This window comes from Erpetoichthys calabaricus, chromosome 4 (assembly GCF_900747795.2).
Source record: "Erpetoichthys calabaricus chromosome 4, fErpCal1.3, whole genome shotgun sequence".
NCBI classification, from domain to species: Eukaryota; Metazoa; Chordata; class Cladistia; order Polypteriformes; family Polypteridae; genus Erpetoichthys; species Erpetoichthys calabaricus.
Window position 1 is genome coordinate 79349516 of NC_041397.2, and position 12390 is coordinate 79361905.

A 12390-nucleotide genomic window follows, 5' to 3' on the forward strand; every position below is an offset into this window, starting at 1 on the left:
GGATGGGTGGATGGATGGATGATCGTTCCACAAACCATAACTAGGTAATTTCCTGACAAAGCATGCAACAATTTTTGATACATAATATGATATAACTTGCCAGAGTGTTAATATCTATCATACCAACACAGTAATTCCAAATTTGCTGTATGTTTTTTGGATGACAGATGATAAATGGCGCACCACAGATAACCGATATAGACCCTGGGAGAATGTATCTTGGGTCTGGATTCAGATGCTGGACGGTTGAGGAATCAGCATTAATCTTGACCCATCATGCTAGCCATTTACTGATATTACTGACAAACAATAATAGGTGAGAAACCACTCAGACAGAGGGAATTGGAGCTAGTGCTTCCAATAAACCTTCTGTTATTGATTTAGAGTGTACAAAAAAGCATTTAATGAAGATAAGGGAGCATGGAGACTACACACCAATGGCATTCAATTCAATAACTGAACAGGTGCTCAAGTGTAGTTAAAGTAGAAAGATTCTTGCTGTGCTAGTTGTGCTTTTACTAAAGTGGTGGTAAAACTTAATTTTACTTTATGCTTCTCTCACTCGTGTTCAGAATTCTCCAATATAAAAATCCATGATATGTGTTTATGTTGTAAAAAATGGTATCTGTAAGTTATTAAGTGGAATTATCTGGTACCAAAAATAAATAAATACATACATACATAAATTAATAATACATCATGCCTTTTAGAAGGATGATACCACTTCAGCATACTGACTCAAAAGGAATCTGAGGCAACATATAATATCATAAAGACCTTATCAAATTAAAAAAAGGTTGTATTCTCTAATAGAAACACTAGAAGGGCTCAAAAGAATCAAGAAAGTAAATTAAGGTAAACCTTAAACCCTTTTTTTACCTGACAGGAGAAGGTCATCTTACACACAACTATTTGCAATAATAAATTTATTTTTAAAGCTGGTGTTCAACTTTTCAGTTGTACGGGATAGAATCACTGCAAAGAACTAGCAATGCGGTATTAATCTTCTTTATGGCTTTATACTTATTAATTGCGTTCATTATAGAAAAGAACATTTTGTTTTTATGGTTACTCCCTGCTTGACTCTAATGCTAAAATATAATTGACTTTGCCAATTGACCTCATTTACTAGGGCATATTTCCAGTAAATATTCTTTTCTTTTTTTATTTTGTTCTCTTATTAAACATTGCAAAAATTCTCTCTTTATCATCTGCCTAAGATTCAACACCTTTATATACTGTATATACCAAACAAATTAAATAATTTAAGACATTCATTTTTTTTCATTAATAATAGAGATGTCTATGACATCTCTCACTGAATTGCTTTTCTTACTCTTTTCAATACATGCAACAAAGGACATGTTTAATAATAATAATAATAATATACCAAATTTAATATTTTCTTCATTCTAAAACATTTCTGCTGTAGGCTTTTAGCTGTTTATTTTATAGTATATCGTTAAAATATAGGAGCATGTGAAAGGGTTGGTCACATTTCTTGTATATGAATTTGTATTTTCTGAATATGTGTAAAAATGTTTTCAAATATTAACTGAAACTGTAATCAGATACAGTTATGTAAAGCATGTAGATACAAGAGTAGAAATCTGGTTTAAAACTGAAAATTTAATTTAAATATTCTTCTAGAGAAGTGTTTAAGAATAAACTTTGCAAAAGGTATGCATTTTTTTACCAAATTCTAGCAAAGCCTGTACAAATGCTGAAGCTGTTTTGAAGACAAGTTAAACATTTACAGTATTCATGTGCTTTGTGATTAGGCACTTTAATTTATACATCTCTCAATTCATCATTTCTTTATTTAATAATACTACGATCTTTGCTTTTTGAGTAACTCAAATAACACTGAAGCTAACATCCAGTAAAAAGTGAATTAAAACAAAGTCAGTACATTTCATATACTATCCTCAGTTTCTGTAACTATATCTCTTAGTACCCGATGGCTGTGGTTTTCTTTGCCCAATGATTGTCCTTATTAAAGCAAGTTCCAGAGGATTGACAACTCTTATCTATAATCCTGTGTTAGAGTTATCCCAGCTGGGAGCAGCGGGGAGTTTTAAGTTTTACTGTAAAACCCATCTATACATTGTGGACAGACTCCTATGAGCTTTCAGGTACATCAAGCTCCACCTGAGCAAGTTGTGAGTGTCCCTCACCAAGGGGCTTGCTAGATTGTGGCACAGACACGTTTTTGAGGAAGTGACCCCTAAAAAATTTCCAACCGGGGGATAACAAAGTGTTCTTGGACAGTTAAACTTAAAGCTGGGAAGATAACTGGAATAAGGTTCAACTCATGGGAGGAAGAGAGACAAGGTACATGTCAGGGAATGTGTATCTCTGTAGTTTCCCTCGCATAAACATTGACAGTTGCTGCATTAGGAACATTGATTACAGGGTTAACATCTTTCTTGCCCTTCTACTTGGTTAGAAACATTTGGCCTACTTCCACCATGGTGAAACTTTCAGGCAAGCAAATTCACCTGGCATATCACAGCAGTTCAGCTGTACTGTACTGTATGCATCAGTTTCACTATCCATGTCACTGTGTGATGAGTAATTCATATTGTCATTACTACCACTTCATTCAACTAATGGTTCAGTTTCAGTTTTTTCTAAAACTGGCTTCACAGCTTCTTGTTTCTTGTTTATTGTGTTTTGTTTGAAGGCTCTGCCCCACTCATTAATATTGATGAGATACCTTAGGGTAGTAAAACATTCTGAATTTTTTTTTAGCATAATGTTAATTTATCCGCTAGATGGCTGCAGAATACTGTCCCCTGCATTATTTGGGTTTAAGGCTGTACATTGTATCATAATAGCTATATCCCGAAAGACGTTAGGAGTTAACTGTTTCAAAATAGAATTCCAAGCACTTGAGAGTGGCTTGGGTTGAAGTTTTTTGTCTAGGAATAATTGAATGCCTAGATTAGTGGTGTAAAGTAAGTGATAAATAAGGTGAAACATACAGGTAGTACAAATAGACCAAATGAAAACTGTAGGTATTTACCAGGTGTGGTGTTTTGCCTACATTGGCACCTCTGTAGTATCACCTACTAAATGCTTTTTTTCACCACTTTCAGAGTCTCTGGATCCCGGATTTTTCTTCATGTAACTATAGACTCAATACAACTTTAAAATCCTTGCTTGGGTTAATTTCAGAGACGTCCTGTTGTTGGCTTCAACTTACTGATTTTTCTAACATCTTCTGGTGTCTCTGCACCACTGAGACTTAAGTTACCCATACAAAATGCTGTATGTCCAAGGGTACACATTAATAGTTTGTTTACGTAACTGGAAATAATGATGCTGTTCACTCTCACTTAGAATTATACAACAAGAAGGTCTTCTGGGCTCTTGCCAGAACTCCTTTGTATCTGTCTCTTCCGCTAAGGAGGTAAGTTTATTCCTCCCATAAGAAGTACAAACCCCTGAATGCTGCCAAGTGCCTAACAGGTTTTACAACTTCCCTTATGCTTGATGGTGAGATCAGGAGCTCTTGAAACTTGTGGTCACTCAGGTTGTTGGGAGAGCCATGATGTTGACAAGTTCATCCTTGTCAAAATGCTGTGAGATGAGGGACGGTCAAATCACAATCCAACTATCATGAGAGTGCTAACAGAAAAAACTGATAAATTAATCTGGATTACAGGAACTAAACTGTATACTCAAGCCTGGAGCTGATGGTTTTAGAGAGCCAAGAGTTACCCAGTCAGTCCATACAGTTGTTTCTATGGAATATGACTACAGTATCATCTTTGTGTTTTGCATATAACATGAGCTTTGAGATTTCAAAATTCCTTCCTTTATATCAGGATTTCTTACTTTTTTGTGATTTATTATTGTCACCACAAATTCCTTAATTGCTACTGAATGTCAATCATACATTTTGAACACACACCAATTGTCATTCTCTTATCATACATTTCTCACAGTTACCTTTTTTTATGAGCACTTGATACACTTAATAAAAACAATTCATAAAATAAATGCAACGTTAAAGCCGTCTGTGTGGGGGTTCAAACAAACTGTCAAATTTAAGATGTTAAGAGTCAGGCAAATAAGAACTCAGTTCAAAGTACAAATAAAATATACTGATATTAATCAGCCAAATAGGTCTATTGCAAATATGGTCTGGCTAAAGCTCTTGTACAATGAGGAATATGCAGTGAACTGTATATTTTAAGAAAAACATCTAAAGCAGGAAGACGACAGCTGGTATCATTACAAGCGAACGACCTGTCTGTGATTATGCATCAGTCTGATAAAAATATGAGGCACATTTATAATAGCCTAATCTGGCCATTTTTTTGATTGATGTTTCCAGGTCTGCTTATACAAAGATTCATACATGTTGCACATCTTTCAACTAAAAATAACCCTGGGTTTCACTAATTCTTTTATCTTCAGCTTATTACTGTGAAATTAGAGATATCTGGCTGCTGTGCCCACATTATGCTTGTTTATTTCTCATAACCATTTCATACACAGCAGAGTATAAATGGCTACACAGAAGTAAATGTGATTTAATAACAACATTGTGCATTAGGTCAATAGCTGTTTATCAGATAGATTGACAGTATGCGAAGATGAGTGCTGGACACTCATCCTTTATTTCAATAAACACACACACTAGAGAGATATGTCCTTTCACCCAAGTGCTTCATCCTCAATATTAGTATATCTGAAACTTGAACCTGGGGCATCCATGTGGCTGCAATGAACTATTCCATCCCTGCCAATTTAAAATCAGTAACCTCTTTTCCTTTTAAATTAAAGCTATTTGATTATCTGTTTTTTCCCCTTTTGTTCTGTAATCAGGACATTGCATTATATGATTGACTTTTTGAGGTAATTTAGAAATATTTTTATCATACCATTTAATGCTAATTTTTATTGCATGTTTTACTGAATTAAATGTACCCATATTATAATAATTAAAGAAAAATAAACACAGGTAAAAAATAAAATGTTTTAGACAAGCAGATACTTGCACAATTTAGTATTTGATACTAAGAAAATAACTAGATTATTGAAAATAAGTAAATGAGCACAGCAAAATCATAAGTGTGATCAAAAAGTGCATTCATTATATATGTTTTTATTTTTCTATACCATAATTTCATTCATATAAAAATTAAAAATACAATTTTTAAATTGACTCTTACCCTTGAAAGTTTAATAATTTATTTATCCTGTTTACTTACTGACACCATTGCCACCCAAGTTAACACATTCTTATTAACTCTAACCTGCTAGTTAAATGGAGATTTATTTTATAAAGTGTTTGACAGTTGGTTCCTTGCTCCCATCCAGCTTTTTGTAGTTTTTGTAGTTTCCTGTTTGTACTAGCTTATTATGTATTTTGTCAACTAGCTAAGACTGCTTCCTGTTTTTTTTCCACTACATTTTTGTTATGAATGTTCTTGTAACCAACAGAAACATTTCTCAATCTGATTGTTTCCTTCTCTGTATGTGGAGCATCTTATTAATACTGTAGCAATACTGTACTTGTATTTAACTTAATCTGGAATGCCTTGATGGCACAGAGGTTTGGGACACTGCCTTGCTGCTCCAGGTATCTAAGTCCGAGTTCCAGCACCAGTACTGTCTTTCTGGAGTTTGCAGATTCTTGAGGAGTTACTCTGACAACTCTAGTGTCCTCTTCTATCCTGAAGTTGTTCAATTAAATGAAATTGGTGTCTCATAATTTCCTCATTTTAAGTGGCTTTAGTGGATATGCCATGTGTCATACATGGATTCGAGTATGAAAATATGGCATATTTTCAAATTCGGCATATTCCAAAAATACATGGAAGTGCATATGCCCCAAAATATCCGATTCATAAAATCTGGCATACACACATTTGTATGCAATTTACCTTTATAAATCATAATCATCTTGTAAATGTGAGTATGCCAAAGTGTCTCAAAAACCACCCAGTTGCTAACCTGCAACAACCATACATGGGCTATGTTAACAAAAAGTCAAACAAAATGACACCTTTTATTGGCTAACTAAAAAGATTGCAATATGCAAGCTTTTGTGGAAAATCTGGCCCCTTCTTCAGCTTAGATGTAATCATGATCGATTAGCAGCGTCATTCTTGCCTAGGCTCTCTTATGGCAATATAATTGCTGTTAATTGCCCCGAGTATGAAAGCAAAACTGAATAGTTCCTGGGTGCCTAATAACAGCTCATAACTGAGTCATCATCATGGGCAAAAACAATTCTGCAAGTCCCTAAAAGCTTGTTTCCTTCGAATAGGGCCATCTGCATAGTCTTCAAATACCGTCAAACAATACCACCATATTTTGTCAAACCATTAGGCTATGAATAGGCTACAGGGCATGATGTTTATAGCTTTCTGTGTTTTTACCTCGCTTTGGTTTCTAATTCTGAGAAGTGACAACAGGTAGCAGATACAGGCTGATGAAAAACAAAGTTCTTCAGTGCAAATACACAGTATTGGGTGTCTTAAAAGCGAAGTAAAACAGTGTTTATACATCACTTTTGAGCTTTAATATGTTTGTCACATCAGCATATATTATAGTAACAACTCAGTGATATGAGTTTCTATGCCTGTGTGTCGTCATTTAGCTATTTGGCTGCATTTCCTTACACTTGTTTAAGGGTGTCATTATTTCCCACTTTCTCCAAAACTCCTCATAGGGATGAGTCAGAGTTGCTGATATACACTTACACACTCCCATCATGGTCTCTTTTGTAAATCCTGACTTTTGCTTGGAAAGTTGCATATGCACATTTCAAGCCTCATTTTGTGCATATGAAAGTATTATAAATTTCAGCCCAGGACTAGTTCCTGGCTTGCCGCTAATGTTGTTGGGATTGTTTCAGCAACCATATGAACTTATAATAGAGAAAAAGAACTGTTCTGGAGCCACAATCCTCATTGTTTCATCAGAATTATGATACAGACTTGCTCAATGCTGATGTCGGTAGTGGCCTAGGAAGGGCATCCTGCACCTTCTTTGTGCTTAACACTTGTCTGACCATCTTGAACTTTTCAATTCCTTCCTAAACAATCTGCCACAGTGAAACAATGTCTCCATATTGTGCAGAAGCCTTCTATGGATTTTGGGCCCGGGTAAACCTTTAGCTCACTGCTTGTTGCCCTTCTTGGGTGCAAACGGAGAGCAGAGCAGCTATGTTTAATTCTAGAAATCAACAAGAGAAACTATATGTTGAAGGTCAAAACTTTATCACTGTGACCACAGACATACCGTATTTCCATAAGTGCATGGAGGAAGCTGTACAGCCAACTTAAACAAAATTATCACAATAGTGTGGTTAATTGTTAACTTACCCTCATATTATTACAGATTTATATGGAGTCTGGTTTAATAAAATAAATAAATAAATAAGCAAAATGTGATGACAGGCAACACAGAAAATTGAAAATAAAACTACCTTCAAATGTTATTGATCATGAGAAAGCTACAGCACTTGAAAATGAGCCTGTATTTCTGCCCTGTCTAGCCTTTTAACCTTATTTTGATACAGCAGCTGTGAGCAATATAATTGCAGGGTCCATTTGTTAATCTAGGTAGAAGAGAAATTTGCAAATCAAAATTGTCAGCCAAGATTATTAGGTTAAGTGATATAAAATGCTGGAAAGAAAGCCACCTGCTCATCATTTTCAGACATGCCACATTTGATCTAAGATCACTGTAACCAGCATCGAGAAGCACTTACTATGGAAATGATGAGGGCAGCTGTGGCCTGCCAATTAAGTGTCCATTGGGGTGTCTTTGTTATTATTTAAAATGCTGTGTAACACATTCTGCCTTCGACCATATCAGTCCCTAGTCATGAACTTAAAACCATTGCTGATGTCTCTGGGTTTCTTTATAAATGATTACCTGGGAAACATTCAAATACCACTGAACAAAATCTTAACAGTAAAATGTCTCTTGTAATGAGAATGTTAGATGGAAACCTCACTTAGGCTTCCCCACTTTCTACAAGTACATTACTCTAAAGGGACAGTTTGTTCTTATAACAGATAGCAAAAAAATAAGATGTGTCATATTAACAGTGAAATAACAACTTCTTGCAAGTGCTGTACTTAAAAAAATGTAGTGAGTGATTTTATGTTTATTTTATTTTTTTTTATAGCTGGCTCTAGATTATGGGTTTAAAGGTTAATTGTCTTGCTATCGTAATGAGTTAGGACACAAAGAAATAGTCTTATTACACTAGATAAGTCCATGACCTGTCCTCTAGAGAAAGAAGTTTTTCACCAGAACATCCAAATGACTCAACATGTTTTTGTACTTTGAGAAATGTCTGTGGGCATGAAGAATCTGTAATTTTTAGTCAATATTTTATAATTAGAAGATGAAACTGTGCCAATGCAATCAAATTTTCTATAACACCATTATTATGTATTATGGCTTTAATATCAAAATCTTGAAACTCTAGTCATTCAATGGTACAAACCTACACAAAACGGTGCGTATTAATACATTAATGAAAGGCTAATATATTTTGATACTATAAATATGTTAAATATTGTATAGAGTTTATGACCACACTCAAATAGGCAGCTTCCATTTATTTAAATGGGGAGTGCTTGCCTTTCTCTCCTGATGAACTCACCTGTTTTTATGTAGTTTTAGACCTACTGCCTGCAAAAGGGCTGAGCAAAGGCTAAATCTAGCACTACACAGTTATAAGTGGTACCCAAATGCCCCAATACTCATGAACAGATAAAAAATTGCTAGTATACTAAAATGTTCAAACATGCACAGAAATAGCTAGAAGTTAAACTTAAACATCTATATTTTTGCCTTTGCCATTCATGTTTTTATGTCAAATCCTAATTGTTATACAGCAACTGGAGCAAACTTTGACTTCAGTGTCCCAACATTTACAAAGACCACTGTAAATGGTTTCAGAGACATATTACAATCTTTGTATATCTGAGCCATGTATTCTTATAACCTCGCCAAAAACTGTGTAGTGACAGTTATGATTTTCACATGTGACCCTCCATAAAAGTGCAGTTCTGCTGGAAATGCAGCAGCTTATTAGTTTGGTTTTGAAAGTGCTTACTGTTTCTGCTAAGTCAACACTGATCTGGCCCCCTCTCTTGTAAAGAAAGATTAAAAATGCTGAAGTGTTCAAATATATCACATAAAAAGCAGACCTAAGCAAGGAATTCATTATCCAGTATATGTGCCAACATTCATTCTGCACACTTAAGTTATAAGATGCAGAGGAGTAACACATTATCCACTTCCAAAATAAAGAAGCACCTAAATGTTTTACTTTTGCTAAACCGTTTTGCTTTGAAGTTTAACTGTTAAGGTGCATGTTGAGTTCCCATTAATGACTATTTTCATTAGTATTTGTTGACCATTCAATTTTATCATTAACCAGTTTTGATAAATAATGTAGTAAAGAAGCTCAATCTGTGAGAGTCTGCTGGACAGTCCTTTCTATTCTAAATGTCTTATGTACTCTATTTTCATAAAAAAGGAAGAAGACTTGTGTGAGACTTTCCCAGACACCACCAGTCAGAAACCACTTCTTTATCAAAAGCACACGTTTATTCTCCATTAATAAACACAGTGTCACACAGCACACAACGCACACAGCAATAATCACCCTTAAATAAACTCTTTCTCAGTCCTTGGCCACCTCTACTCTCCTCCTGGGAGCTTTGTCCAAATCCCACTCCCGACTCTGGCTCCCCGACTGTAAGGAGGCGGCCCCTTTTATTCCTGCCCGGATGTGCTCCAGGTGACTGATGACGTCCATCCGGCAGCACTTCCTGGTGTGGCGGAAGTGCTGCCCTTTGCCCCGGAAGCACTCCGGGTGTCCCTGGCAGGTTCATCCACCATCTTGCCGAGTGTGGCGGAAGTAACAATATCCGGGTCCCACAAGGTTTAAAGCGCCCTCTGGTGGTGGCCACGGGTCCCAACGAGTCAGAATCTTTGATCTCTTTTTCTGTGGTCTTCTCTTGCACCGTGGCGGTTGCCCCCTCGTGGCCCGGAAGTTATTCTACCTTCCGGTCCCTTTAGGCATCTCGGCCAGGTAATGACCCCGGCCATCTGCGACACTTGTTAAAAATACTTTACTGTATATTATACAAACTGTTGCTTGCACTTCCAAACAAAATAATCCCAACAAGGAAATAGGTTGTAGGTAGTCTCTTTTGAAGTAATCTAAACCACTTCAGATCTCTGAAAATGATCAGTAAGCTTTTCAAATGTATTGTAGCAGTGTGCCAGTGCTTGTTGGCACCAGCCCAGTGGATTCTTCCTGTTTACTTTGCTCTTTCAGGTAGCTTGCTATCATTAGAAGGATGAACGCTGTTGTTATAGTACATGGAATTCATATGCGACTTTGCAGGCTTGCCACTTTTGTAGGCCACCCTGTAGCTAGCTCTGAAACTTGTCAGTAACGTTATAATATATATCTCGTGAGACCCCCCAACCCTAAAAAAAACTGTGCTATGCACTAAACACTGTTAAAACAGGCAGGAGTTGGCTGTTTGCTGTCTGGTTAACTACAAGTTTGCAGGCTCACTGCAATAACATGTCTCTCACCCAATGCTTGATGCAGGGAAATTTAAAACTGGCCCCTGACCTGGCCTTGCGCTCACTTTCTGTCTTCTCTCTGTGGAAAGTTATCTGTTCCTTTAATTTGAAGAAGGGAGTTAATTCAGGATAACTTCAGTATCACTTCTTCCTTGCTGTGTTTTCTGAGTGCTGAAGTGACAGCTCCCATTTGAAAATGCTTACGATTGTTCCTGTTTTCACAATAAAGCTGATTTTATATATATATATTTTTCATTTTCCAGTTTAATAAATGCAACTCGATTTTCGTAACCTCAGTTAGCTGTTTGAAAATTTTCCAATTGTGGTAATGTATTTGGCCGTTCATTTGTAATTTCAGGCTGCATTCTCATTCTGTATTGAATATACAGTTTTCACTATTTCAGAAAATGTATATGACCTTTTATTTATCGGTTGTATTTATGTGAAAGGACTGTAGTACAGCAGGTCTCTTTGTGATGGGCCATATCACAGAACATTTGGAGACAACATAATAACTGATAATAGCTATTTTATTTTTGTATAAAAAGTTCACTTATTCAGGGTAGGTGAAAAAGCTTCAGGAGCAAACGGCTGTGGTGGTGGTATCAAGGCACACAACGGCTGGGAACATTGCAGGCAGTTTGACGTGACTGAGAAGGCCTGTCACTCACTTAAACTCTCACGTGCTGACATGCTGACATCCCGGAGTTACTTCATGCCATCCTGATGAAGGATGTCTGTTTGGCCACATGAGTCATAGCAGAATAATCAACTGGTACTGGAGGCCACTAAGCCAGGTGTGCAGAGAAGCCATGAGATAGGAAACCTGGAAAAAGAGTAAAAGAGAACACAACTTCAGTAAGCTGCCTGAAGTTGGAGGCATGCATGCATGTGTGTGTGTGTGTGTGTCTGTAGCCACGCACCCACACATGAACTTGATACCTTTATAATAGAAAGGTTTCTGCCTAGATCAAAGGCTGCCGGGGTGGAAGGTCACACGCAGTGTCACTGACTGGATTATGTCAGGTTGCTGTTAATGATTGGCCAGACTGATTGTCCCAGCATATAAAACCTAGGGATATCCAGCAGGGGTTGTCTTTTGACCATCTGGTGTAGGTGAAAGAAATGTTTTCATTCCTGTATATAAAGTTATTTTTTTTCACTGATTTTTGTGTATTTTTGTGCTTATGCTTATTCTTCATTTTTGATGTTGATGTTTTTTCCTGTCCTCCAGTGAAAAGGAGAAATAAGAAGAGCTGTCTGATCATTTGTCTTTGTTTTTTTCTATTACCCTTATTTTGAGCCATTGTAAGTACTGTACATATTCACCTTCACTTATTTTTGTTTATTCCTGTCTATATATTAATTCTGTGTCATTGCAGAGGACTACAATTAGTTTGAAGTGCATGACATTAGGTTTTTTAGTCTTATTGGCACTATAATAGAGACTTGTTTTCTTCTGAATATTTTCTTTGGTTCTATGCCTCCATTTTACACTATTTATCTGTTTGGTTACTTACAGGCACCCAGAGTTAGAGCATGTGCAGAGGTGCTAGTGCACAGGACATCACTCTTTGCAAGACATCCAAGACAGACGATCCTCAGAATTTACATAAAGTGTGAAATTATTTTATCCCTCTGGAAAATTGTTTTTAAATGCCCACCTCCATCGATCCATTACCTGAACCCACTTGTTCCATTATATGTTTGCAGAAATCTTTACCCTATACCAAAAATTCAAGACAGAAACCAACTTAGATAGGACTCAAAAATAACTATGAAAACATTGTTGTATTCATCGAC